Source organism: Perca fluviatilis, chromosome 19 (assembly GCF_010015445.1).
Source record: "Perca fluviatilis chromosome 19, GENO_Pfluv_1.0, whole genome shotgun sequence".
NCBI lineage: Eukaryota > Metazoa > Chordata > Actinopteri > Perciformes > Percidae > Perca > Perca fluviatilis.
This window is the reverse complement of record NC_053130.1, coordinates 30504863-30527912: the sequence shown is the minus strand read 5'-3', so window position 1 is coordinate 30527912 and position 23050 is coordinate 30504863. Positions and strand designations below refer to the sequence as shown.

General features: G+C 40.5%; 1 protein-coding gene across 3 annotated transcripts in view; it reads right to left on the bottom strand.

Annotated features, from left to right (window-relative positions):
• sertad2b (SERTA domain containing 2b) overlaps positions 1-21859 on the bottom strand; it is a 94556-nt gene extending 72697 nt beyond the window's left edge. For all 3 annotated transcript variants that reach the window (XM_039783833.1, XM_039783832.1, XM_039783829.1), the window contains exon 1: positions 21652-21859. The gene's annotated coding sequence lies outside the window, so the exon portion shown is untranslated. The remainder of the gene's footprint in view (positions 1-21651) is intronic.
• Positions 21860-23050: the final 1191 nt, after the last annotated feature.

Genomic DNA, 23050 nt, shown 5'->3' with positions numbered 1-23050 from the left:
TTTTCCCTACTATTATAAAGCTTAGGCACAGTACCCAAGCCACTTTGGGCAACACGTAAGCCAAATGAATGTAAAATCAATGCAAGCATCAACACTAACCTAATGACATTTCTCAGATCTAATGATTGTAGTTGGTCAACAATGGACTTCTTAAGCAAGTTTTGTCTTTAAGCTTTTTGAATGTTATTTATTATTATCTGTTCTAGCTTTCCCATTGAAATTGCATAATTATAAAAAAAAGTGAAACATTTTCTTGAGGGATCACCCCTAAATCCCCCATCAAATATGTGCACCTTAATCTTCCACAAATCTAGGGAAAACCCTGATCTATCTATCTATCTATCTATCTATCTATCTATCTATCTATCTATCTATCTATCTATCTATCTATCTATCTATCTATCTATCTATATATCCTCTCTCTGAATGCAGGCTTATTTATTATTAATACTTTGTTCTTTTGGCTCTCGTTATAAGAGGCCTGCTCTGCAAACGCTGCTCTTCTGACATCCGATCCCCCTGTTTTTGTGTGTGTGTGTGTGTGTGTGTGTGTGTGTGTGTGTGTGTAGATAGCTGAAGCCAGTTCTCATGATTTTTGGCTGTCTTGATCTGTAGCAGATTTTTGGAGGACACCAAACACATCCCTCTGCCGTATAAGTACTCTGTGTGTGTGTGTGTGTGTGTGTGTGTGTGTGTGTGTGTGTGTGTGTTCTGCATGTACACTATGTATGTGTCCCTCAGATCCATACTTAGTCTTGTCTCCTCTGGATCTCTGAATACAGCACAATACTTCCACAGTCATTAGATACTAAGTTCATTGTGATGAACATCATAAACATTCTGTAAGTACTGCAGAAAACAAAATGTGTAATGTTGTATTGAATCATGATCATATTATGAGGCCTGTAGGAGCTAAAAGGTTGTCTCCAATAACAGAATTTTACATTTAAAGCACATGTTTGTAACACTGGTACTCGTTTACATGTAAACAAATAATAAAAAAAAAATCTAAATACATGTAAAATAACAGTTAAACTACCAGTGTTATATAATAAAAAAAATAATAATAATTTGAAGGTAACTGTGTCCATGTTTGGACAATATTTGCAACTATTGGCCTTATCTGGACACCACCAGTCTGCCACCATTTCCGGTCTTTTCGCTGTGCTTTTCCTGGACGATTGCCCCCAAAGTGCTTCTAAGTGCAAACAGAATTATTTATACATAGCTAACAATCTACGTGTGAATTTTCATATATGTACATGGACATTTACATGTCTAATTAGTGTACGAAAGTGACTTTGATGAGAGAAAGCAGTAAGAAGGCTAGGGCGACGCTCAGGTTGTGGTATAACTTTACATTCAAAGTGGAAATTAAGGAGCTTTTACTGCATCATTTGGAGTTGTTAAAGCATGCCCTTTTAAGGTGCAGAACAGAAGTACGGTCCCGGATGTGTTGACAACACTGGTGTTAATTTGGGTGACTTGTTAGTACGGTTAATACTAGGGCTGCACAATTAATCACAATCTTATTGAAATCACAATATGGACTAGTGCAATATCCAAATCACAGGGGGGCGCAATATTTTTAAAGGCAAAATATGTGTAAAACCATGTTGAATTAAGTATTGAGGTGCTGCAGATTATGGAGGGAATATTTATTCATAATTCAAATTGAAAGTCCAAAGACTTATATTTAATTAAAAATAGTATTATTTTAATTAAAAATAGTATTATTTTACTATGCTACTAGGAAAAATCATACCATAATTAAATGTGAAATGTAAAAGCTTAAATGGAAATACTTAAATTAAAATCTCAAATAGAAAAAAAGAAATTATTTTATTTTAGCCTTTCCCCTTTATAATTTTCAATTTAACATTTAACATTTTATCTTTTTAATTTTATGTTTTACATTTGACATTGACATTTTAAGATTCACCTTTTAGATTTCGATTTAACATTATGCTTTTCATTTATAATGACAGGTGTCAATTTAAATGAGGAGGCGTGGCCCAACGGCTGGTGGGAGGGTCTGAAACGACTTCCAGCTGACAGCGGTTGCTGTGAGTATTACTGGCCGCCGGTAAGCAAGCGATCCCGGCCACCGCCAGCTGGCTGTCACCTAAGACTGGAGCTTCCAAGTCCGACAACATATCGGAGAAAATGTGCAATTGAATATTCAAGCTGTACACAGTTAATTTCTCGCATAAAACACAAATCAGTCTCAGAAATGAATTTAGTGGTACAATAGCAGACAAAAAAACAATCAATTCTAGAATCTTGATCAGGAGTTTGCTGTAGTAGCAGCAGGCAACAACTGGAAACCTTTTACAATTTTCGTCTGCTATTTCACCACTCATTTCCCCACAACTTGATCTAACTATAAGCGCGGTTCAATCATGTGAGGCTCAGCTGGGGCTCATCAAGAGATTCGGCATAATTGCCGCTACAGCCCGTATTGATGTGCCCCGGCCCCGGGCAAGGGAAGGAGACAGGCTTCTCCAGCAGGCTGAACCAGGCTCCGTCCCTCCCTCCCTTCCCCGCTCACATCGATACCTGGATGTGTGACGGCTAGACAAAAAAAAGGGGACATGCCGAATCTCTATGAGCCGCAGTCGAGCCGCGAGATTCCAGAATTTATTGCTTTTTTTGTCTGCTATTGTACCACTAAATTCATTTCTGAGACTGTTTTATGCGAGAAATTAACTGTGTACAGTTTGAATATGGGCAGTTTTACAAAAATTGATGGCCAATTGCAATAAATATTCCCTCCATAGCAGAGACGTCCCAGCCACAAATCCTATCCTACAGACTAGGGTTGAAATGATTTCTCAAGTAACTTGAATAATTTTAATACCTAAAATAATCAATGCAAAATTCTTCGCCTCAAAGCTTTGTTTAAACCACTGTGTTTCTGAACGGATGATTATTATTGGACAAGTGCCGTGAAGACTGACGGTGTGTATTACAAAATAAAGCAAGAGAGCGAAAATAGTGATGGGCTAAGAAAAGAGACAGGCAAAAGACAACGACAGAAAGTTTGGAATCATTTTAAGCTGCAAAACAACGAAAACTCTGTACAGTGTGTCATGGAGCGGACAAGTTACACAAGGTAACATTAACGTCTGCATGTCTCTCGTCCAGCTTTTCCACAACTACAGCAAGCTACTCTGCAAAAAGCAAATTTTTAGGAAAATAAGCTAAAGTAAAAGCTGTCTGTAAACTCAGCTGCTGGCGGGGACAAACCAGCCCCTCTCTCTTTACCAGCGCCTCCTGCACATGGCTACTTAATATGCATGTGAATGATGTCATCGGACCATGCCAGTGATTCTGCATTCTTCATTCTTCATTCTGAATTCTGAAAATGTGTCCCCCAGAACAGTGTGCTGTAAGCTTTGTACAGTCACATTTACCTGGGCTTGAACAGCTCTTTTGTATATCCAGTGTATAGGGCCAGATATATGATATGGATAAAATAAACTACTGAGCTGCATATCAACAGATCCATCTCACAACTGAACAAACTCCAACCGTTGATGAAGACCATGGGCCCTATCTTGCACCTGGCACAGCACAGTGCAAAGCCCGACGCAAGTGTCTTTGCTAGTTGAAGACTGATGCAGTTGTCAATTTCACGTCCATTTAAATAGCAAAATTAGGGAGGTGTGTTCAGGTGCATTCTTGACGTATTGCTATCTTGAGGCAGCGGAGAATGACCAACAAAAACCTGGTCTAAAGTCAATAACCCAGCATTTCATTGTTATTTTAACAGCACATTAGTAAAATGCGTCTAGGCTCGTACACAGCACGCGCACACTATGCTTGTTACACACACAGGGATGCAGCAGCAGCACACAAACATGCAAAAGATTAAAAATAAAAATACTACAATGTGAAATAGTATTATGATATGATCTGCTCGTGCACTTTTACTTCACGCACGAGCAGATCAGTTTCTTCTCCTGAAAATCTCTCCTTCCTGCTTAGCAAATCCGCCATCATAATAGCAATGTGCCAAGGTACAAACGTGCTTGGCTTTTAAAGGGAAAGGGAGATGACACTCTGATTGGCTTATTGCATGTTATGCCCAAAACACACCTAAGATTAATTAAGACACCTTGAACCATGCGCCTGGCGCACAGACCCTTTTTTCCGCCGCTAAACTAGCAAAAGTGGATTTGTACACGCCCTAAACACACCGGCGCCAGGCGCTTCATAGTGTGCGCTTGGATTGTTAAAATAGGGCGTATGTGACATGAAGACCTCTCACATCCATTACTGACTCACATCATTAGTCAAAGGAGTGGTGATGGCGCAGTGGCTATGACACGTACCTTTAGTGTGGGAGATCTGGGTTCGATTCCCAATGCGATACATCAACCAATGTGTCCCTGAGCAAGACACTTAACCCCTAGTTGCTCCAGAGGCGTGCAACCTCTGACATATATAGCAATTGTAAGTTGCTTTGGATAAAACTGCAGCTAAATGACATGTAATGTAAAAAAATGGCAAAAATCTACATAGGAGCAAATACACTGCATTTGATGAAAGAGTTGCCACAATATTTGGTTGAGTTTATGTTCCTACTGGTCAATTACTGTAACATCTTGTGGTTTTTGACTGGATGAAGAAGTGCACACTTCCAAAGAAAACTAAACAGAAGCTCTATTGGTCTTTTTGGAAAATTCATTGTCTGCTAAACCCTTCTGTCCAATCCTAGCTTAGCAACTGTAACTAAGCACTAGCCCTGTTAAGGGGAGACACTGCAGGTGAATAGGGGAAAAAATTAACTAATAGATATTACCATGAAACTTCTCCAGTTGATTCCTTACATTAAGACAGATATCTTTTGTATTACAAGTTTATTAAATTAAGCATTATCTTGTTAAATATGTGCTTATTTGCATACATTTCCAGAGCAGAAATCTGAACACAGGTTAAAAAGTTTTATTTTATTTTGTTGACATATTATGGTCAAAGGTTTTTACAGAGGGGATTTTGGATAGCTCATTTTATCACTGCATAGATCAGAATATGGTGTCAACAGCCATAAAAAAGGTATAAAACGTTAGATAAATTAGGCTATGAATGATATCCAAACAAACCCCTCTGTCAAAACCTTCAGAATATATATAGGAGTGAAACTGGAAGGTTTGGAGTATGTAAGTCCTACTGAAGTGGAGATTTCTGGCTCAGAGTCTGAGAAAAACCATATGGATTATAAAATATCAGACATTTTGCAAGACACTACAGGTGATAGGGTACAAAAAATAACTACATAAAACATGGATGAAACATTGCCAGTTAATTACTTTCATTAAGACATATATTTTTCTATTAAAAGTTTTCTGAAATGTTATGTTAAAATATGCAAATGAGGCATTATCTGATTTTGCTGAATTTAGGGAGAAATTTGCATGTGCAAATACACAAAGTGTAGTAAAATAAACACCTAAATGTGTATTTTGGATGTTTTTTTCCCAATAGTCTGACATGCTATGGAAGTAAAATAGCCCAAAAACTAAAAATTGATGGTTTTGCCTGGGGTGTCTCCCCTTAAGCTTCAAATTGCTCCACATGTTGAAGCGGTGTGCATGGGGCTGTAGTGAGAAAGATACTCTGCATTTAAAGATGCGTTCCAAAACCAAAAACACAAGAGAAAAAGTGTAGAGCTTGTTAAACAGTGTGTAAACCTGTTAGCTTTAGCCCCAGTATGTTAGCACAATATGTATTTAGCTGTCAAGTGCATATTTACCCTTTCAAAAGATTCATGTTTTAAAATGAGTCAGCTGGAAACATGTTAGTTTATAGCTAGCTAGCTCCAGCTGATTAAATCTGCCATTGTTTCAAAATGACTATGACATAATGACATTATAAACCATTCATGTGCTTAAAGAGAACAGTAAGCTCAACAGGAGTAGCAACAGCAAATGGGACCTCGGTTAGTATGGATCTAGTATAAATGCCTGATCCGTTCTCTGTGTGTTGACGTTCTCAAACTCTGTCCATTTCGGGAAACAACAACTAACTTCAAGCTAGCTACCTAGCTTCACGCTAAAAAGTCACGTTTTGAAGAAACTTTGAATTGTGCAACAAGGCAGACCTGCTTGGTTCTTTCTGGAAATGATTTTAAAGATTTACAAAGAATATATTTACGGCACGGCTCTCTAACTGGGACGTTTTGGAAATGATTGGTGGGATTGCGTGGCCGAAGTAAACACAGCGATACACTGGTAAGAGCAAATTATGTTTAACCATGTATCCAGCTAATTTAAATAGCTCACGTTACTGTATTGTATGAACAGCTAACTTCATATGATATTTTATGTGGTCTTTTCTTTTGAGAAAGAATGAAGAACGCAAAGTCTGATGACGCCATTCACGTGCAAATTAAGTAGCCATGTGGAGCAGTAGAGGATGGATGGATGTTTAGTTTACCCAGCAGCTAAGTTTACAAGATTTTGTCCAAATTGTAAGACTTGTGGCTTTATAACTCTATTAACAATTAGACTACAAACCAAGAGCTTTCGTTTTAGCTTGTTTGTAAAAAAAATTATTAAAAAAATCACAATTTGCAGAGTAGCGCCGTGATTGATAAAACAGCGCTGTGGAGAAAGACGGATCAGATTGAAATATCGCTTTCTTCATGCATATGCCTATTAAGCTATTGAGAGACATTGGGCTCACACCGCTACTTCAAATATCAGTGGTGAAGCGTACGGGCAACAGGTTGCTGATGTGCTTTTTCACAAAGCAGCTTTGGTAACAAGGTTTCTGTAATGTGGTGACGGCTAGGAATCTCATACCTCGGCTCTAGTACACTGAGAAGACGTCGAAACACAGTCTTATTAACAACTGACAATGGGTGGTGGTCAAGTGCAATCACGTATTGGGTGAGAGCCTCTCAGTGGCGTAACGAGCCAACACCGGGCCCTTATGCAGGATTATCAAGGCGGGCCCTCCTACTACGCACTGTACGTGATGACGGTGCAATGTTCACAAGTAGGCTACCATGAATAGGACAGGATAGGATCATAGAGACACAGCATATAAGAGATGAGATGACTGTCAAAATCAGGAGTAGCCTACGCGCACCACAACAACAAAAACACTGGTGAATGCGCACCATAACACATGAAAAAACACACAAGGGCTGTCCCTCCAGGATTTCGCGAAATGTTTTTTAGATTGTTGCAGCCCAAAATGCCTGATTTTGCGGGAGCTTTTGTAAAAAATTGCAATAAAAGTTGCGATGTCTTTTGTATGTTTGTTGCAATGAAGTTGCGGAAGACAGTGACATTATTTTGTATAGTTCATTAAAAATAAAAAGGAAACTTTTTTGAGGAGAATAATAATTATTACTATTAATTAATTACTCTGGGCTGAGATTTTCTAGGAACCAAAAAGGCTCAGGATGCTGCAAATATTGCTATAATATGAAAATGGCTGGTGTATCTATCTATCTATAATTCCAGGAACGTCTTTCTGTCTGTGTGTGTGTCTGTCTGTCTGTGTGGGTGTTAAGCGCATATCTCTCGAACCGTTAGTCCGATGGATTTCAAACTTGACATGTGTCTTGCTATGGGCACGAGTAATTAAGTGCAGTGCCAAGTTTGGCGTTGTTTGGATAAGAAATGCAAAAGTTATCCTTAAATATACAGGTAAAAGAAGCACACATTAGGTTTTACCGCTCTAGCCGCTGGCCCCTCCCCCTCTGCTCAATGAGTGAGCAGGAGCAGAGACAAGAGAGAGAGCAGCGGAGCTTTGGCAGCTAAACTGTGTGCAAAGCAGCACTACTTTGGACTGTCTTTGACTTTTGAATAAACAAACGACAATTCCCTAATTTAAGGACGTTTCAGAATCCCACACATGCAAGGCACATCCAGCTACAACAAGTGCAGACAGAGTGTAATGTCACTTATAGGCAGGCTATCTATCTTATAAAGCCAGACGTATCTGTACAGTGTGTATCTCTCTCTCTCTCTCTCTCTCTCTCTCTCTCTCTGCGCACACACACACACACCGGTTCTGGTGGTTGATGAACGCAGATAGGCTATGTGCTGTTTAGCTCTCATAACGGGCCGGGTGGGTAGCTGCTGAGTCCATGACGCTAATGTCTGATTAATCCACATTTTAAGTAAATATAGACGCACAATGTCTTCCTCCATAGGTGCCGATTTATGTTTTCCTCCGTGGGTGCTCACGGGCGCATGCCCTTAAAAAAAAAAAAAAGTAGTCAAAAAATGTTTGCATTTCAGAACCTTAGGAAACGGACAGCAGCCGATATAAACACACTATTAACTCGATAATAAAGCCGTAAAGTTTCAACTCAGGACAGCGCCACTTCTCACAAATACAGATAGGATTGAAGATGAGAAGTTTAACTGACCACCAGAGTTTAGATCGGCCCAAAAAATCAAGCCCGACCCAGCCCGAGCACGTTGTGTCCGAGCCCGACACGACACATTAACTGTAATTATGAGCCCGAGCCCGATTTAAACCAACACTTTTTTAACACGTGGGCCGTTATAACTGACGTTCTCAACTACAATTCCGAGTTGTTTGAAATACAGAAATCTGTTTAATAATGCAACAAGTTGTTTATTCAGCCCAGCAGGCCCGGTGGGATGCGTGCGAGTAGAGGGGAGAGTCCGCGCATGACACGTGTTGCATTTTGTAACTGCAGCCTAACTTTTGTACACATTTGTTACTTTTATATAGCCCATTATAATATTTCTGATTATGGCATAGCTTTCTCCCCACTCAATTAGGCTTTAAAAAAATTAAATAAAAAAAAAAATCGCTTGATCAAGGGTCCGCCCGGGCTCTGGGGTAGCCTATCCACCGCGATCAGCTTCGTGGGAAATGAAGAACTCTCTGCACTGGTGGTGGATGTCGTCGATGCACTTGCATCATTAACTTTGCTTTTTTAATAACAAATCTGTCTGTTTAATTGTCACTCTGATTACCTAACGCACATTACGCCCCTGTGGGGATGGAGGCGTTTTCATCCAAGAGACGCTGTGATTGGTGGATAGGATATGGAGCAGGGGACTGACAGCACATAATCAATCACATTATGACAGACGCTCCACTTAGCACCAATTGCAATGTTTAATTTTAAATGAATGTAGCCTACTGGCAGTCTGGCACACGTGGGTGCTCAGTGGGGACTGGTATTTTCCGTGGGTGCTCGAACTCCGGAGCACCCACGGTATCGGCGCCTATGTCTTCCTCTGATGTAGACGTAGCCTACACTAAGTCAATAGATAGTAGGCTATACAGTGGAGTTGCATATTAAGTGGTTCAGGGTCCTTCTGTAAGTCATTTTGGGGTACACTTTGGTTTTGATAAATTCTACAAGCAGCAACACCACAAGCAAAGCAATCAGCCCGTTTTCAACGGGCACTGCACTAGTTTAAGACAAAAAGTAATAATTCATTAAATGAATCAAATTTGAACATATGTGTCAGTGGCTTGTTGATCTTTACATTGTTAGTTAATTTCCTAACCTGGCCTGGGACACACATTCATACGGTTTGATAAAGTACTGACTTTAACTTATCGTTGCACTTACAATAACGAGCGTAGCTGTCCTCAATTTAGGTCATTGTGTCGTCTCATCTGCGGTTTTTCCTGCATCCACCATGTGAGATTGTGTGTGTTTGTGTGTGTATGTCTGTGTGCGCGCGTCAGAGGGAACTCAGCAGCCCCGCCCGCTGCAGACAGCCGACAGGACTGAAACAGCAGCAGCTTTCAGCAACTTTATAGTGAAAAATTGTTACAGCATACAATGATGTTAAAATGTATACAGGTTGGCAGGACGGTCTGAAATGTCTTTCGCTGTACGTTTTGTTGGTAAATGTGAGATGTTCGAGTCAGACACGTGTCTCGTCCATGGATGTATTAAGAGAACAGTCTCTGAAACAAGAAAATTTATTTGACTGTTCTCATTCCCACTTGGTCAGGCACGTGGGACTGCTGGGATTGTCGTGAGTAATGAAAATGTGATAGGGGGCCCCGGCTGTCAATCAATATCTTCCAGTCACGCGGGCCCGTAAGCACCGCTTACCCTGCTTACCGATAATTACGCGTTTGGAGCCTCTGTTATTTTTTACAGCCAAAAATCTCCAAATGACTGGCATTGCTCCTCTTCCGCCACCAGAGATGTTCACAAGTCATTTTTTGGAAGTCCAAGTTGAGTCTCAAGTCTTTGAGCTTGAGTCCAAGTCAAGTCTCAAGTGTTTGAGCTCGAGTCCAAGTCAAGTGTCAAGTCTTTGAGGGGCAAGTTCAAGTCAAGGCTCAAGTCTTTTGCCACGGTTCCAAGTCAAGTCTCAAGTCTCTGGCCATCTGATCTGTCCCTAACACTGTATTGTTAAATCTTATGAATTCAAAGCATGTCCTAGTAGCTACCATCCAGACAGTACAGTATCAAAATCAGCTGTAGGATAACTTTATGAGGTCTACTTAACACATCCCTCTAGCCCTCGGACTTGGTGAAATATTAACCTATAGTCTGTCACATCATATGGATACAACTATACAATTTGCCTGCTCCCAGCATTAGCACAACACTTTGCGATGGTTAGCTAGTTTACCTGTGACCATATATGCTAAATGTAACATCTCTTTCACTCAAAAAAATGTCTAATGTCGAAATGGAAATCAATAGAATAGTGGCAACGCCACACCAGTTACAGAACAACATGCATCTCAGTGTCAGACCAAATTACGCACAATAAGCAGTTTGAACTCATTTAACCATTTATTTTCTAAGTGTTAGTACGCTCAGTGAAACTGAATCCAGAGGAGGAGAGGTTAGTGAGGCCAGCATTAGCACAACACTTTGCAATGGTTAGCTTGTTACCTGCGACGATATATGCTAAATGTAACGTCTCTTTCATATTAGCAAGTGACTGACCTATTTGGGTGCGTTTTGAGATGCCTGATGAAGTTCGACGTTGTTGATCCGGCATCATTTATCTTGGTGCCACACAACTTGCATGTAGCTGTTCGCTTCCTGCCACTGTTTACGAAGTTACTGAAAGTAAAACTAATGACAAAAGGCACAACTCCGGGAGGACTTGGTGTCGCCATCCTCAATGCATTTTTTGATATGTGAGTCCGGGCACATAAGGCATAGTGCATGCATTACATTGCACATTATGGCAAAGGGCAGGGGACATGCAGCTCGTCATACGTTTCCCCAACGTATATGCGCCAATAAAAGAAAATAGAAATACTTTTGATTTAAAAAGCAATAATTGCATGAAAACAGGTTGTTTACGAGTCTTGAAGCTCGAGTCCGAGTCAAATCTGAAGTCATTTGGGTCGAGTCACAAGTCAAGTCTGAAGTCAGCTGTTTGTGTGACTTAAATGAGTCAGAGTCTCAGACTCAAGTCCCCATCTCTAAACCTGCTCAACACAGAAGTTAATGTCACGTTGCTATAAGGTGGTATCGGGTGTGGTAGTATCGGAGTCATTTTATGATTACAAGTACGAATAAGATAAGATTGATAAGATAAACCTTTATTGTCATTGCACAGAGAACAACGAAATTGTGAGTGCCACAACTGCAGGTGCATTAAAGATAATAAACAGGATAGACAATAAGTAGCTAAAATCAAGAATAATTTAAGACATAAAAACACTCACGACTGGACAGTCGTATGATTACGTATGAGTATGATTATTGTAATATTATTGCTGGATGATAAAGGCAAGTTAATGGTTTGGATGTATGTTGAGTGTGTTGAGAACATGCGCACGGTATCAGGTGCATCCCTAGTTTACCCAGAGCATTTTTCTGTCCTATCCCAGAATGCATGTGTGGTGTATCCAGACCTTACTCCACACTGTGAAGATCTGGCAATGCAAGACTAGCAAACATTCAATTATACAGTAGCACTGCAATAACAAGCTTTTAAAGAGCATCTTAATCTATCTCTTTTCATTTGTAATACTGCATTAGAGCTTACAGCCAACACAAGTTTTGCCATGTCAAGATATATATCTGAGGGCTGGATCTGATGATAGTTAATGTTCTGTTGCTGAGCGACAGCGGATGGGAGCCACAGTGAGGGTCTGGCATGACATTCAACAAATGGCAGTTAAAGCCCACAACATGATCCCCACCTCCGCCTGCTGTCTGACTGACCATCATCATCAATGTCTCAGCAGAACAGAAGACACCTCTTGCAAATGTGTTAACCCTTTCTCATTGGATTGACACATTTTCCCCACCCTTTTACAGAACAGTTAACACGGATGTCATTCAAGCAGTCCAAACTCCATTGTTTTAGCTATGGTAACAAAACAGAAACCATCTGTTCCTAACTATTAGAAACTACCTACATCAGTATGAAATCACTGAAGCACCTGTTTGACACTCCTTGACACAAATCTTCAATTAGCAATCAGTCAGCAGGGTTAGGCCATGTGGCCCCATCATCAAGACAGAAGAGACTGAGGGCCCTATTTTAACGATCTGAAACGCAAGTATGAAACGCAAAACGCAAGTAGCTTTGTGGGCGGATCTCGGCCGCTGTTGCTATTTTACCGGCGGGATAAATGAGTCTTGCGCCCGACGCAAATCTAAAATGGGTTGGTCTGAAGTAGCTAGGTGTGGTTTGGGCGTAACGTGCAATAAACCAATCAGAGCGTCATCTCACATTCCCTTTAAGAGCAGGGCGCTTGTTCCATGGCAGATTGCTATTATGGACGGGTTTGCCTGGCGCACGCGGCCGGAGCTGTCCGGGATGCGGCAAAGTAATAAATGCCCGTCTTGGCTGGGTAGCGATGTTGCTGCGGCCACTCGGCGCATCTCCTCAAGTCTGGAGAGGATTGCTGCAGCCATGGAGCGTGGGCCTCAAACGCACCCCTGCACCTGTTGTGCCCCTTCCTCCCCCACTTCATCTCCGTCCACCCGGCTCCATCAGGAGCGGTCGCGCGAATACTCCGGACCAGATTCCGCCGGGTGTCCAATCCCACCGTAGTTCAACATCACGTCTTTAAGTCCTCTAATATTTCCTCATTTATGTCATCAACACATCCATGATTCATGGAAATGTGTAAAACACAACAAGCCACAAAGAATGCTGCGACTTTTTGAGGACTGTACTGTAAAGTGCCTCCTGATCTATCCAAACACCTGAAGCGCATTTTCAGTAATATTTTCCTTTGTAATTATGTATGGTTTTCAAAAATGGGAACTGCTGCATCCATTTAGATGAGAGAAGTGTATGCGCGTTGTGCACACGCTACATTATGGCCAAGCATGCGCCCTAAAATAGCATCTGAATAACGAGCTACTGACTTTAGACTAGCGCCACTGACTTTAGACCAGGTTTTTCCTGGTCAGTGGCGGAATTGTTTTCTGAAACTGCAGAATAGCACAAAGTAACGTTTGCGCCGGAACACGCCTCCTCTTTTCGCTGAACCGCCCCCAGGAGCGCAAATACATTCCCTAATTTACCGACGTGCGTCTGTGGAGGGAAAAGTCCGCTGTGCGTCGGGTGCAAAATAGGAATGATACATGCGTCGGTGTACAAAGGCAATTGCGCTGAGTGCAAGATAGGGCCCTGAGTATCAATAGTGGCTATTTCTTACAGTTTTTCTCATTTGCTAAGACACACTAAATGAAACTGGGATCCGCTTTATCTTCATCATCACATTATTAGCACAGCAGAAGTCTTCTCTTGCAAATGTTTTAACACTTTTTCATTTATTTCACACATTTTTCACACCCTTTGTCAAAACAGTTACCACAGATCTCATTGAAAGACCCCGAACTCTATTGGATTCACTGTGTTGAACAAAAGGAAAACATCTATTCACAGCTGATAGAAAGTACTTGCATAATTATAAAACTCTATGCACCTGTGTGAAACTCATTTGCACAACTCTTCAATCAGCAATCAGTCCTCATCCATCTATAAAAGATGCCACCTCTGTGTTGCTATTTGCAAGCATGGATCAAAGAGGCCATAGAGTAAGAGGCCATGGCAGAGGGGCCAGAGGAAGAGGAGCCCGTATGCGTGGTGGAGGAGTTGCAGCATCAAGAGGACAAAATCGAGCTCAAGTTTCAAATGAAATTCGGGCAACAATTATTGACCATGTCATCAATCATGGCTTGTCCTTTAGAGAGGCTGGACAAAGGGTCCAGCCCATTCTGACTCGGAGCACTGTGGCATCTATTGTCAGGCTTTTTTGGAATGAGAACAGTAATAATAATTCACAGTGTTACTGTAATGTATACCACTGTGTATTTCAGCTTTACTGTATTGCCGTTAGCAGAACAAACTGTGTCTACAGTAATGCAGATGTTTTATCAATCCCATTTATGTGACTGTCATACAGTAATGTCAATTTTGACATGCTTTTTGCTTTTACTTTATAGGATCCACACATTACCACACACTGGTGGCAGAGGAAAGATATTTAGTATTGAACAGGAGTCTGCCATTGTAGATATGGTAGTGGCAAACAATGCAATCAGACTGCGTGAAATCCAGGCAGCAGTAATTGCAGATCAGGGAGCATTTAGAAATATAAACAGTGTGAGTTTGGCAACTATAGATCGAGTCCTTAAACGACACCATGACAGAATGAAGCAGCTGTACCGAGTTCCATTTCAAAGAAACTCTGACATCATAAAGGAGGCACGATTCCAGTATGTGTAGGTACAGATTTTGTTATTGTAATACCTTGTTTACCATAGTTACATGCAACTGGAATACTGTAATTTGCTTTATGAATTTGCTCTTTTTCTTAGAGAATAATGGAGCTTGAAGCTGAAGGGGCACATCACAAATTCATTTTTGTGGATGAAGCCGGCTTCAACTTCTGTAAAGTGAGGAGACGCGGGAGGAACATCATTGGGCAGAGGGCCACTGTCACAGTGCCAGGTCAGAGGGGTGCCAATATCACCATGTGTGCTGCCATCTCCAATGATGGGGTCCTTTGCCACATACCAACCATTGGCCCATACAATACAGAACGCCTCATCACATTTCTTGATTCATTGAAAGAAATACTGATTCCACCCGAAGAGAGAGGGCTGTTGAGGCCTGGCATGACTCTGTATGTCATAATTTGGGACAATGTGGCTTTCCATCACTCTCGCCTTGTGAACGAATTGTTTGCAGCACAGCCTCGTATTATGATGCAATTCCTTCCTACATACTCCCCTTTTCTGAACCCAATCGAGGAGTTCTTCTCTGTTTGGAGGTGGAAGGTGTATGATCACCGGCCATATGAGCAGATGCCCCTCCTGGAGGCAATGAATGCCTGGCAATAGGTGCAGAGGACTGCCAGGGATGGATGCGCCATGCAAGGAGGTATTTCCCTCGGTGCATTGCAAGGGAAAACATTCAATGCGATGTTGATGAGAACCTGTGGCATAATCGTCAAGAACAAATGGACTAAATGTGAAAGATAAAATATATCTTTTTTTTTTTTTTTTTTAAAGGTATTTCCACCCATAAGTTTCCTTTGGTAGCTTTTTTCTTTTTTTTCAGTATCCATTTGAGTTTGTAAAGTGTCATATTTCATGTTGATGGCTGTATTTTGTTGTCCATTGTGTAATGATTGATTGAAAGAATAAATTAATTTGACTACAAGTTGTGGTGTTTGATGGAAATATTTGCTTATGTTGCATGCTTTTAATGTTTTGTGAGTGTTAGAGCATTTTGCTAACAAAATGAGTCATTTTGGCCATTGAGCTTCAGTTTTATCCTGTGTGTCAACTGTTTTGAAAATGTGATGTCAGAGTGGGCAAATGTGTTTAAGCAATTGAGAAACTGTATACTCTACAGTAATAGATGTTTATACTTTACTGTAATAGATTTTATTTTTATTTTCTTAATTTCTTATACTCTAATAGATTTTAGTTTGGTTTGGTTTACATGTATTTTGTGTAATATTTACAGTATTTCAGTTTTCAGCCAGAGTTTGAAAATAAGAATCAATGGAATCAATAACATTTTCATCAAATAATTTCTGATCCAATTCTTTGCAAGAAGGCAAATTTGACAACAAATGGCACTGGCATGAAAGCTCCGTACAGTAATAGGCTACAATGTCAAGCAATGGTGCACTTATTCGCACTGAGTGCTGTATTTTGTATTTTGTTGTCCACTGTGTAATGGTTGATTGGAAGAGCTCATACACTTGTTTGCAAGTTGTGTTGTTTGAAGGCAAAATTTGCTTTTGTTGCATATTTTAAATGTTTTGGCACGGTTAGAGCCTTTTGCAAACAAAATGTTTCATTTTGACCATGAGTGCCACTGTTTCGGCCTGTGTGTTAACTGTTTTGAAAATGTGGAGTTTGAGTTGACTGCTGTATCAAAGGAATCAAGAAAAACTGTAATAGAGAAGCTGAGCAGAGGGTCAGAGGCTCACGTTCCCCAGATAACCCTGCTTATACGTAGGGGATACCTGTTCACTGTTAGGGCTATAGTGTAGTGCAATGCTGATTCTACTGAGGGATTATTGTGTGGTGATGCTATCATTACAGCCACTCTCCCACTGTCTATTTATAGTTCACAGAGCTCTCTCTCTCTCTCTCTCTCTCTCTCTCTCTCTCTTTCTCTCTCTCTCTGTCTGTCTGTCTGTCTGTCTCTCCCTCTCTCTCTGTCTTTCTTTCAGTCTCTCTGTCAGATTCTCCATATTGAATGCCAAATGCATTAAAAGGAGAAGGTCAGAAAAAACAGAAGCGCTAACCAGCAGTTAGCGGTTTCAAACTCAGCACTGAAATACAGCACCTGTCCCTGATCTTACATAGAGTGCTATTCTTTTTTTATTTATTTTTTTATTAAAGGATAAATCCAGCGCAAAATGAACCTAGGGGTTAATAACACATGTGTACCGAATCGACCATTCTCTGGGATTTGTTTTCATGTTAATCGAATTGTGACCAGTTTTAGCGCAAACTGCTAATTAGCTTATAATGCTAGTCGTCGGGGCACAGGTAAAGTAAAAAGAAATCACTATTTCTATACCACTAACAAGGCTCAAAATAGCACCACACATCCACGGTACAGTCTTTATAAACTTATAACTCTTTTTAATAAACTGTCTGTACACTTACAAAGTTCTCAATGCTTCGGTTTACATGTAGGGACCCTTATTATGCTACCGTGGAAGTGTGGTGCTGTTTTGAGGCTTGTTAGTGGTATAGAAATAGCGTTTTCTCTTTACTTTACCCGTGCCCAGACCACTAGCATTATAAACTAATTACTGCTTAAGGACTTATATTGAAGAAACATAACAGCACATCTGTGTTAAAACAAGATTTAAAGTGGTGCTTTTGCATTGTTTGTGGAGAAACTCATTTTTTTTACAGATCTAGCACAGCCCTGATTGTAACATATTTGCATGTTAATAATGCAGTGGATATTGGTGGATGCCATTCAGAGCAATGTAAACTGAGTGGGAAAGTTTGAGTGTGTCCTGTTTAAGGACATTTTAAAGTGATGGTTTGGAGTAATTTCACCCTAGGGTCCTTTGCACCACAACCTCGAGCCAAACAACCCTCCAGAAGCTTTTTTCAGCTGGGTCTACATTGGACGAGTTAGCGTTATCAGCTGAATAGCTTAGTGCCGGCGCTAATGGATCCACGTTTTTATCTCGTAAATGACCCCACTAATAATGCCTGAAATGATACCAAACTTCTACAGTAGTACAAATAGGTTATGCACTCATAAAATTATGGATTGGAAAGTTTGTAAGTACACCAGAAGTTTATGTAAATAACACTTGCCTGTTGGCTTCTGCTCTGTTGCTGCTGCTAGCGACAGCAAAATGAGTGCTTAGGGCCGTCTACAAATTCCAACACTGAAAAGAGATACAACAAAAATATTTATTAACTTAATGATTAAATAAGGTAATGTCTCCAAACTTACCTCAATTATAACTTGTCTCCTGCTAGTTGTACTACAGCACTTATTTAAAAAAAAAAGTTTAATTAATAAATATTTTTGTTGTATCTCTTTTCGGTGTTGTAATTTGTAGATTAAATTAAGCACTCGTTTTATTGCCGGTAGCAGCAGCAGCAGAGAGCAGAAGCTGGAAGAGCACGAGTGAGCAAGATCCTGGTAAAGAGCTTGCCGGGGATGGATAGAAGGGTAATGCGTCTGTGGTTGCCGCAGACTAGCCTGTCACCCTTACGTTTCCAGAAGGGCAAGATAACTCCTCTGGTCCAGTCGCTGGGAAGCCTCTCTGTCTCCCACACCTCATTGAATATGTGGGTAAGCCACTTGACGATGCTTTCACCGCCTGATTTTAGCTATTGCACCGATTCCGGGGGCTTTCCTGTTGTTAAGTTTTCCCAGAGCGGCTCTGACTTCCTCAGGTGAGACAGGGTCTGTGCTACAGACCACACTAGGGGCTGCAGCGTTAGCGACGATGAGATGCCGGGATCAGCCGGGAAGGTACCGTGCTGCAGAAGGAGGCTGAAGTGCTCTTTCGGGGCTGAGTCTTGTTGTGTTGGTTGATTAATCAATTATCAAAATAGTTGGCAATTAATGTAGTAGTTGACAACTAATTGATTAATCTTTGCGGCTCTATTCCAAACTGAGTCCAGATTTAATAAAAACCACAAGACTTCTATCTGGAAATCATTAAAAAAAAATCCATCAGAGTTGCATTTAAGAACATTCCCTCAAAGACAGTTAAACTGGTTTCTACTGACCAGTTTATAAAATGTGGACAGACATCAGTGAAGTTTACTGCTCATAATGTGAGTTTAAAAACTCTACTGGCAACAAAGATTTCAAATGTGGGGACCTGACCTTATTTCAAGGTCCTGAATGTATCATCTCTGTTTCCAGACAGAGACAGTGAACGCTGCATGGCTGCTGACTCTGTCTGCCAGACGGGCCGCAGCGTCTGAACCTTAAGCAGCGAATACAGACCAATCACGGCACCTTAATCTGGATTAGCTGCTAAATTAAAAGCCTTGTTGCTTATGTAATCCCGTTGAAAAAGTTCCGTCAGCCCCGTGGCCATTTAACGGCAGCCTAATCATCCAGGCCAGCCCAACATGGGCCAGACAGGGTGACTGACTGACTGACTCAGTACCCATACTACAGTTAACACATGTTACATGGATGCTGAAAATATCTGTATATACGCACATAGGTAATATTATACAGAAATCGCTACATTACTATTTCAGAGAAGAAAATGTGACCATATGGTTCTCTCTGATATACTATGACATTATAAAATCGTTCATACTATAGCTTTATAGCTGGTCAGGTGGAACTAACTACTTAATATACAGTTCTTAGTTTCATCTCATTAAGGACATAGGGAAGAAGAAAAATACTAAGTTCTGCAACACAAATTCATTTATTTTTATTTTTTTAATATTGGATGATTTTGCCTTTTGGGGCCTGAAACAGTTATTTAAATGAGACCATCTGATAAGCTCCACTCTTTGGTGAAACTGTTCACATCTCATAGACATCTGAAACATGTCTATATGGGCCAACTAGATGCTGTTTCATCATAAAACATTACAGGTCAAAAATGTTGAGAACCACTAAATCTTTAGGAATGGATTGTGTTATAAGGTGTTTTGTATTTTTTACTATAGGGGACATTCTAGACTTGATGAGGTGATACCAGCAAAATTTTGAACGTCAAACACACATTTTCTAGCCTGGTCCTGCCAGACTCTCGTACATTTCATTTGTACAGATAGTCTGGCCACTCTCCATTGACAAGTGTTAACTTCCTTGAAGGCGGGTACTCTGTTGAAGTTTAAAACTATTGGATCTGCCCAGAGCCACTCTGGATCTGCCATAACCAATCGCTAATGTTTGGTCGTGACGTATGTCATGCACATGTGCAACAAGAGGGGAAACCGACAACTATCGGCTTATATTTAGCATTTAGCATCGCTAGCGTTAGCCTTAGCCAACTCCTTCACCACTAACGGAGTGAGCTGGAAAATCTAACTTTTCCCGAACCCCGTGGGGAGGAGGGCCACAACATCATGGCCACCAACACAACTCAGCAGAGATTTTTCTTGCTCGGGCTTTAACTTCTGGATATTCTGCAGCGTTGTCACAACGCACCAAATTTTGAGCCTGTGGCCTTAGCAATAAATAAGCCGTTCTTTAATGTCGCTGACTGTCGTTTTGTGCTCCTTTTAAAAAAATATATATATTTTTAAATATTTTTAAAAGTATCGGTTCAGGCACCATTTAGGCACTGACACCGTTTTAAATCGTTTTTATTGGAAAAACTCCAAATGATACCCAACCCTAATGTGTAGGCCTTCTGTTTGGGTACACGAGCAAAACTTAGTGTTTGAGCTTCCTGTTTCGATGCCTTGACCAAATAATAAAACTGTTTTCAAAAACGATACAAAAGTCAAACTGTCACAATGGGAGATTTAACTAATACTACTAACAATAACATCGATATTAATATTCTATAAAGTAGTGAACACTTCTCATTCTACAATATGTTTTCCTACAGTTTAAACTTGATGTCACTCACGCATCAAAGCCTTGAGTCGACTTGAGTCACCGTTTTGATGACTTGGGACTTGACAAAAAATAAATGACTTGAGACTCGACTTGTACTTTACTTGACTTGACATTACTTGCGTGTATTCAGAAGTTTGAATGTTAGCTGTTGAATATTAAATAATATAATTTAATGTTGTCACTTTCTGTCTAACTATCAAGTAGGCTATGCAGTGGCAGCAGCATAAACTACGGCAACACATAACATCAAAGACCCCTGGGGAAGTAGGGAATGCTGAGCACTGGACAGGTTAACTTGGTATAACTCGGTTATATAATGCAGGCAGCAGCAGCAGCAGTGGCAACGGCGGCGGCGAATGCGTGCTGCTTTCCTCGGAGCGACAAGAGAGTAACGTTACACCATGGCTAGTTCATCCAACCCTGACAGGTTATGTTTCCACTCCTGTGAAAGCTTTTAAAACGGATCTCCGTGAAAAATATAGCAAGTTATTGATCTTGCCAATGGGAAAATGTGGCCTACAACAGATTAACGTAGGCTATGTTAATCTTTACAATCCTTTACTAAATTCGGATAACGTGCCGAAGATGACACATTTTCATATAATTATAACTTTTAAAATGGATTCACCCGGTTCGTTACGGTAGTCCCGCTGTCTCTTTCAATAGAAGAACGTCGGTACGAGAGGCACAATTTTCAAAATGCAAGATCTTATTGATAGTAAGTCATATTTGCTGTGTCAGATGTGCCGATTTGAAGAGCAGCTTCAACTAAATATGTAGAATATAGATGAAGCCTTGTTCTGTCGAGTATCAGCTTTAAGCAATAAGCAAGATTCAATAAACAACAATTTCTCCGGTACACTGACTGGTGCGTAACAGGAATTCCACGATGCGCTTTTCCTCTTGTGAAAGCGTTGACAAATGTAGGCAGGCAGTAGGCTACCTCCACATTAATTGTAATGTTACCCACGCTACCATATGTTTACCATACCATACTTTATGAAAATGTTTAAACTGCTTCAAGAAGGAGGCAGCGCATACCATTCCACCCTACAAAACGAGGTAACGTGAATCTTACAATCACAACCAAGAGCACCATAACGTTACATCAGTAACAAAAGTTCAAGAAACAGTTTAAGACACTCACCCTCTATGGCAGATCCGTCCAGCACGGTGCTAAAGTAGAAAAATAGATTTGAAAGAAATGTCTTTCGAGAAGTTTTGCAGAAAGCTCACTCCACTACTGTTGAAATGTCTAATTTATTTTGCATCTAAAAACTGATAGACCACGTAGGATCAGTCCAACACTTCTAATATCACAGATCGCGACCAATGCGAAGTCATGGAAGAACAGCCAGTCTGGTGCTGCATTTAAGTGCCATGAGACAGATAGTAAATTATACGATAAACCCACTACTCTGTATGTGGTCAATAACTCATACAATTAGGCTCACTTTAGAGTTTAGATGCTGAAAGCGATTATAAATTACAGTTTGCCTTAGCTTTCGAGTAGTTTAGCGACCATTGAATAGGCTATAGGACACATCTCAACATCCACGTGTTGAAATCTATGGTTGAAATATTAGCTTATCTTAAAATGCAGGGTTTACATAGGCCTACTAATGTATCTTTTACCACCAGATATGGGAGATTTAAATAGGCAAAGCAATTTGACAACTACTCCACTACATTTCAGAGAGAAATATTGTACTTTTGACTCCACTACATTAATCTGACAGCTTTAGTTGGGCTACTAGTTACTTTAAAAATTAAGATTTTAAAACTATGAAATATTATGTTTTATTATAAATTAAACTACCCAACAATATAGCCTATAGGTAGGCCTACAGCTAAAATAATTGGCCGATTAAACACATTGTTCATTACCAAACTGTTTTGATTATTTCCAGTTTCTAAAATGTGAGGGTTTTTCTGCATTGAGTAGCATACTTTTACTATAATACTTTAAGTAGGCTACATTTTACGGATGACTACTTACATACTTTTACTCAAGTTGCATTTTCAATGCAGGACTTTTACTTGTAACAAAGTAGCCTATAGGCTATTACAGTGTGGTAGCCTATTAGTACTTTTACTTTAGTAAAGGATCTGAATACTTCTTCCACCACTGATAATACAATAATATAGACAGTATAGGCTAAGTAGACTACGCAGGTTGCCCCTGCTGGGAAGACTGGCCCTGCGGGGATAAGCTATACAGTATATTTGAAACAGGTTTATAATATGCATTTATTTCCACAGTACATGAACGCAGCAGCAGGCAGTGCAGTGACTCAGAGGTGAGTCAGAACGTCGTGTCCCGCCCACACCCCGGTGGCGGCCAATAGCGCACGTGCGGAAGCGGGTACAGTGTGGCCAACACTGGCTTTATAGTTCTCATCCATGTAGCCTACTTTACAGTGTGTGGTGTCGAACAGTCATACAGCCCCATGAGCAGCCCGCCTCCACTGTCCCTCTTTGTGCGGTTTAAAGGGACGGCAACTCCCGGGTCATATACGGATATCATTCCTATTGACCATTAAATG